The sequence below is a fragment of the Loxodonta africana genome, chromosome 8, assembly GCF_030014295.1.
Source record: "Loxodonta africana isolate mLoxAfr1 chromosome 8, mLoxAfr1.hap2, whole genome shotgun sequence".
Taxonomy (NCBI): Eukaryota; Metazoa; Chordata; class Mammalia; order Proboscidea; family Elephantidae; genus Loxodonta; species Loxodonta africana.
The window spans coordinates 20,523,907-20,530,318 of NC_087349.1; the positions used below are offsets into that span (position 1 = coordinate 20,523,907).

At 38.1% G+C, this 6,412-nt stretch overlaps 1 protein-coding gene and 1 long non-coding RNA gene across 3 annotated transcripts in view; both read right to left on the reverse strand.

Annotated features, from left to right (window-relative positions):
* Window positions 1-6,412, reverse strand: part of AHCYL2 (adenosylhomocysteinase like 2) — a 158,626-nt gene that overhangs the window by 115,135 nt on the left and 37,079 nt on the right. The gene's annotated exons all lie outside the window — the stretch shown is intronic.
* The window catches only part of LOC135232222 (uncharacterized), a 58,160-nt gene that overhangs the window by 24,878 nt on the left and 26,870 nt on the right, over window positions 1-6,412 (reverse strand). The window lies entirely within an intron of this gene.

Consider the following 6,412-nt stretch of genomic DNA (forward strand, 5'->3'; position numbering starts at 1 on the left):
TTCTTTTTGGTAGGGGAGGAGGGGATCCTAAAGAGAGGATTACTGCTCAGAATTTTACAAAGGACATAAAGAGCTTTAACCACATGGATTCTACAAGGCCAGGAAGAACATTTCTCTCTGGGGAGAGGTTGGCACTAAGTCCACGGATCTAAGTTCTTTCGTGATCTTTTTCCCTTTTCACTGAGACTTGCCATAACTGGAACTTAGAGTCCTCCATCCTAGTTCCCTGATACCATAGGAAGACTGGCAATACGATCCTTCTGGGTGTGGCCGGAGAAGCTGGTCATCTCAGGACACAGATAGCTATACATTTCCTTGCCTGGTGGATTCTCCATCAAGAATCTCTATGTTCTGATTCCAGCCCAATTCTTCTAACAAAAACTTGAAGTTTTATCGGTTCAATAAACTTGGGTGAGCTCTTGGCAGGAATGACTCAGGGAGGTCAAAGATGGGAAAGAAAGAAAAGACTGCAGCTTTAAACATAGCAAATGTTAGCTATAAATACATACGTACATACATGCCCACACACATACACATTCAAACAACTGGAACTGGCTGTCCTGAACAGCCGATGCTAGCTGGAAATAAACACATAAATATATACATACATACACAGATGTTGCTGTTGTTGTTAGTTGCCTTTGCGTTGATTCTGACAAGACACATGTGCAACCAACTGGAGTCAGATGTCTCACTCTCACAAACCTCTGAGCAGCACTGAACCCTTGTGTATCATGTCTCCCAGTTTTGTATTCTTCAAAGCATTTTAACCGGATTTCATCTTTATAAAAGCAGGTGTGGCAAAAACTTGAAATTTGTCTACCTTATAATTCTATAAACTGGTTCAATAAATACTGTAATATTTCACTTTGCCAAAAAGAAGTGCCAGAAACTAATGGTTTGGAATCTCTATTTTTTGATATACTTCCCTGCTTTTAAAAAAAAACTTTTTTCAAAAAATTTTCATTTCTACACCTGTTCAATTAATCAGGAGTTGTATATTGAACATATAGAGAAAGGAAGAAGTACAGCCAGAATGCTCCTTAGAAGCAAGGATGGCAAGACTTCATCCCCTGTACTTCGGACATGTTATCAGGAGGCATCAGTCCCTGGAGAAAAACATTATGCTTGGTAAAGTAGAAGGTCTGCGAAAAAGAGGAAGACACTCAACAAGATGGACTGACACAATGGCTGCAATAATGGGCTCAAGCATAACAACGATTGTTGAGAATGGCGCAGGACCGGCAGTGTTTCATTCTGTTGTACATAAGGGTGCTATGAGTCAGAACCGACTCAATGGCACCTAACGACGACAATGATGAGAGAACAGAGAAAGCAAGAACGAGAGTCACAAGCTAGAATCCTCCCAGGGAATTCCTTCTCATTTGTGGAAAGGTGGGAATTACACTGCCTTAAGATGGCCCCCAAACAGTTATTCCAAGCTCATTCCACCTCGTTTAGAGGTTGAATTTCTCTATTTCCTATTCCTCACTCTCAATGGCCTTACCTCTTCTTGGAGAAGACTGACGAACTCCCTTATCTTAACCTCAGAATCACTCTTTCCTCAAAAATCAACACACATACACCAAGAGCATGGCCCCAGACACCCTTCAGCTCAGTAATGAAGTCACTCCTGAGGTTCACCCTTCAAGCCAAAGATTAGACAGACCCATAAAACAATATGGGACTAAAGAGGCACACCAGCCCAGGGGCAAGGACTAGAAGGCAAGAGAGGACAGGAAAGCTTTTAATAGGGAACCCAAGGTCAAGAACGGAGAGTGCTGACATGTTGTGGAGTTAACCAATGTCATAAAACAATGTGTGTACTAACTGTTTAATGAGAAGCTAGTTTGTTTTGTAAACCTTCACCTACAGTTCAAAAAAAAAAAAAAAAATCAACCCACATGCCCATATCTTTCTTTCTTTTATGACTTCCACCAACAGAATTCATGTCCTTATTATAGTCCTTAAGCTATTCAGCTAGAACACAGTCTTCCTACCCTCAGGAAGTCTCAGAAATCAGTTAATTATAATAAAACAATCTATTCAAATTAAATAATTCATTAACTAAGTGAAAGGGCAGTGCTTTCATTAGGAAAAAAGAAAAGACTACTGTGGAAGGGTTTAAAGATATTAAAATGGTTTTCATGTTTGGATCAAGATTTTGTTTTTTAAAGCCTTAGGATGTGAAAAGTTTCTTTATTCTATTCCTAGTAGGCTTCTTCCCTGAGGTCACAAGATCAAGGAAGACTAAATTAGTGGGCTGGTTTTAAAGTCAGAAATGACCACCTGATGCTATTCAGAAGCTAATATGAAATAAGATCCTAACTCTGAGCTCAGGCCTCAGAGCCTGTACAAGAAGTACTGCTCTAGTAGATCACAGAACATATTAAACCTCTGTTTTAAAGATGACCACTGAAGTCTACTAGAATCAAAGCAAAAGGAATTACCTTAAAAAAGAAAAAAAGGTAAAATACAAAACGTAAGTTTTTCAAAATGATTGCAGCAAAGCTTAACTCAAATCCAGTAAAATTTAAACCACCACCTTACTTTTGACAAATACACCTATTTGGTGTGTGTGTTCCTCATGGAACATTTTAAGCACATAAAAAAGGATAGAAAATAGAGGAATTCCATTTCCAGCCACTATGGAGGAACAGGTACCGGATGTCCCTAAGCACCAGAAACAAACTGGCAAAACAACAGGCAAAACATGTGAAACAATCATTTCAAAACATTGCACATTAGGCAATGAAGGACAGTGATTCCTGAGAGACAGGAAGCAAATGAGTGAGTCCTATGAATGCCTCAGCTTATTGCCTTGAGGAAGGAGGAACCCAAGTAGAGCCCAGTGCAAATCTTAGTTGAGGAGATGGAGCTGAGAGTCTGGGAAGTCTGTGGCAAACATATGTTTCAAAATATATGATGCAAAAAATGACAGAACTCCAGGATGACAATGAAGTCGGAACCGTAACAGCTGCTGGGCATGTGCACTGCTCAACTGCCATGTGTTACAGCTGAACACTGCCCACCTTTCTATCCATTACGACCCCTGACACCAACACCAACTTCACTGTAGACCAGGCCATAGCCTGCTATACGGCAGCGTTCTGAACAGTAAATCATAAAATTGAACATCTTTGAGTGGACATCTGAGAATGATAACATCAGCAAATGACGCACTGTAACACTGTATGAAGTATATATTACCAATGATGAGACGTACAAAATAGAAATACTGATGGTCATAAGCGCAGTTTGTCATAACTCAAATACATCATAAGTCAGGGACTACCCGTGTCTGAAAAAGCACTTCTACCCAGAATAAAGAGCTCTCAAAACTCAATAAAATAAGAAAACAAACAACCCAATAAAAAATGGTCAAAAGGTTTGAACCGACATTTCACTGAAGATACGCAAATGGCAAGTAAGCGCATGAAGAGACGCTCAGCATTAATCACTAAAGAAAAGGACATTAAAACCACAATGAAATACTACCATACACCTATTACAATGGCTAAAAATAAAAAGATGAGGATGTAGAGGAACTCAAACTCTCCTACACTGCTGGCAGGAATGTAAAATGGTAAAAATCATCTTGAAGACAGTTTGGCTATCTCTTAAAAGTTAAACCATATACTTGTAAGATCCAGCCGTCGCATTCCTAGATATTTGAGCAAGCACGGCCACGAAGACTTGCACCAAATGTACAAAGCGGCATTATTTGTAAGAGCCCAGAACTGGATATAAGCCAAATGTCTCTCAACAGTGAACGGATAAATACAGTGTGCTGTAGCCACGCAATGGTACAGGCTCAGCAATAAAAAGGAATGAACATTCCATGTCAACATAGATAGATCTCAAAGTAACTATGCTAAGTGAAGAAATGGAGCCCTGGTGGCGTAGTGGTTAAGAGGTACAGCTGCTAACCAAGAGGTCTGCAGTTCCAACCCAACCAGCTGCTCCTTGGACACTCCATGGAGCAGTTCTACTCTGTCCTCTAAGGTCGCTCTGTGTCAGAATCGACTCAAAGGCAATGGGTAAGTGAAAGAAGCCAGACAAAATAACTATATGCTGCATGATTTCATTTATGTAAAATTCTAGGAAATGTAAACTCACCTACTGTAACATAAGGCAGATCAGTGATGGCTAGGACAAGGTAGGGGGACCTGAAGGGGCAGAAGACCTTAGAGGTGATAGATATGTTCTTTATCTTAATTACAATAACTTGACATTTATAAACATATGTCAAATTGCACACCTTATGAGCAGTTTACTGCATGTCAATTATATCTTTATATTCTGTGTCTCTTTTCTGCTGGGTAGATTTTTTTTTATCACTAATTCAATTTATGTGATGATCATAGGTCTATTCAAGTTTAGATTCCTTCTTGAGTCAGTTGTGGTAAGTTGCTTTTTCAATTTTTTTCCAAAGTTGTCCTTTTTATCTAAGTTTTCCAGTTTAGTTACATACAGTTGTTAATGTTTGCTACTTCATAATTTATGCTGTATCTGTAGATATTCCTCTTGTTCAATTCTAGCAGTATTCATGACTTCATTTTCTTTTTTCCTTATCAATCTTTCTAGGGTTTGTCTATTTTAACCAACTATTAGCTTTGTTGATCTTACTTATTGCATCTTATTACACAGGTCTATTCAGATTTATATTCCTTCTTGAATCAGGTTTGGTAAGTTATTTTTTTTCCAAAGTTGTCCTTTTTATTTAAGTTTCCCAGTTTAGTTGCATGCAGTTGTTAATGCTTCCTACTTCATAATTTATGCTGTATTTGTAGATATTTCCTCTTGTTCAAGACTAGCAGTATTTGTGCCTTCACCTTCTTTTTTCCTGATCAGTCTTTCCAGGGTTTGTCTATTTTAACCAACTTTTGGGTCTGTTGATCTTATTATATCTTTGTTTTCTATTTCATTAGATTCTGCTCTTATTTTTCTTATTCCTTTCTTCCCTCTCTTTGGATTTACTCATTTCTTTTTCTAACTTTTCAGTTGAATACTTAAGGCTGAAAATTAATGAGCTTCCTCTTTTTCTAATACAAGCATTTAAGGCTAAACATTTCCCTCTAAATATCACTTTTGTGTGACCCATAGTTTTAATATACAGTAGTTACATTATCATTCAGTTTTACTTCTAATTTTCATTATGATTTCTTCTTTGACCTATGAGTTACTTAGAAGTGTGCTTTTAAATTCCCAACCATATAAAGTATTTCAGTTATCTTTTTATTCTATTTTCATTGAACTAATTAAGAAAATATAGTCTTGCTAATACCCATTCATTGGTTTTGTGAAATTTGCTTTATGAATTCAGTATATGTACAATTTCTTAAAAACTGCTTAAAACAACAGCAACAAAAAAAACCCTATATTCTCATTTATTAGGTGTAAGGCTCTGTAAATGCCCGTCAAATGAAGCTTGTTGATTGTTCAAATTTTCTGTATCTTCCCAAACTTTTGGCTGTTTGCACATCAATTACTGACAAAGATGTGTTAAAACTTCCTACTTTATATTCCTGTAGTTGTATCCATATATTTTCTTCCTGTATTCTACCTATATATTTTGAGGCCATATTATTGGAAACATACTGATTTGGAATTTTTATAGCTTCCTGGTTAATCATTACTTTTTGTGATGATTTTTAACCCTAATAATGACTTTTGCCTATTAACCTAGCTGGAAACCCTGCTGGCATAGTAGTTAAGTGCTACGGCTGCTAACCAAAAGGTCAGCAGTTCAAATCCACCAGGTGCTCCTTGGAAACTCTATGGGGGAGTTCTACTTTGTCCTATAGGGTTGCTACGAGTGGCAATCGGTTTGGTCTTTTTTTTTTTTTTTTTTAATTAACCTAGCCATACCAGCTTTCTTTTGGAATTTTTTTATGCTTTTACTTTTAATCTGATGCCTTATGTTTTGGGTGTTTCTTTTACAAACTGCATAGAAGTGGATTATATTCTCAGTTAGTCTGACAATGCTCCAATTATCTATTGCTGCATAAAAAAGCTACCCCCAAAACTTAGTGCCATAAAACATAAAACACTAGTGGCATGAAACAGCTGTCATTTTATTAACCTCATGATTCTCTGGGCCAAAAGTTCTGGCTGGGGACAGCAGAGATAGCTCCTCTCCACTCTATAATGTCTGGGGTTTCCTGCAGAGTGACTTGAATGGATGAAGATGGCTGGGATATCTCAATGGGGGCCGTTGTGTGAGTCCTTGGTTCTTCTCCAGGTGGTGTCGGCTAAGGCTGGAATGTCCAGCTCCTTCACTCACTCATATGGTTGGCAACTGATGTTGGCTGTTAGCTGAGAGCTCAACTGGGGCTGTCAACCAGTATCTCTATGTGTCCTCTCCATCTGGCTTGGGCTTCTCACAGCATGATGGCTGGGTTATGAGAGC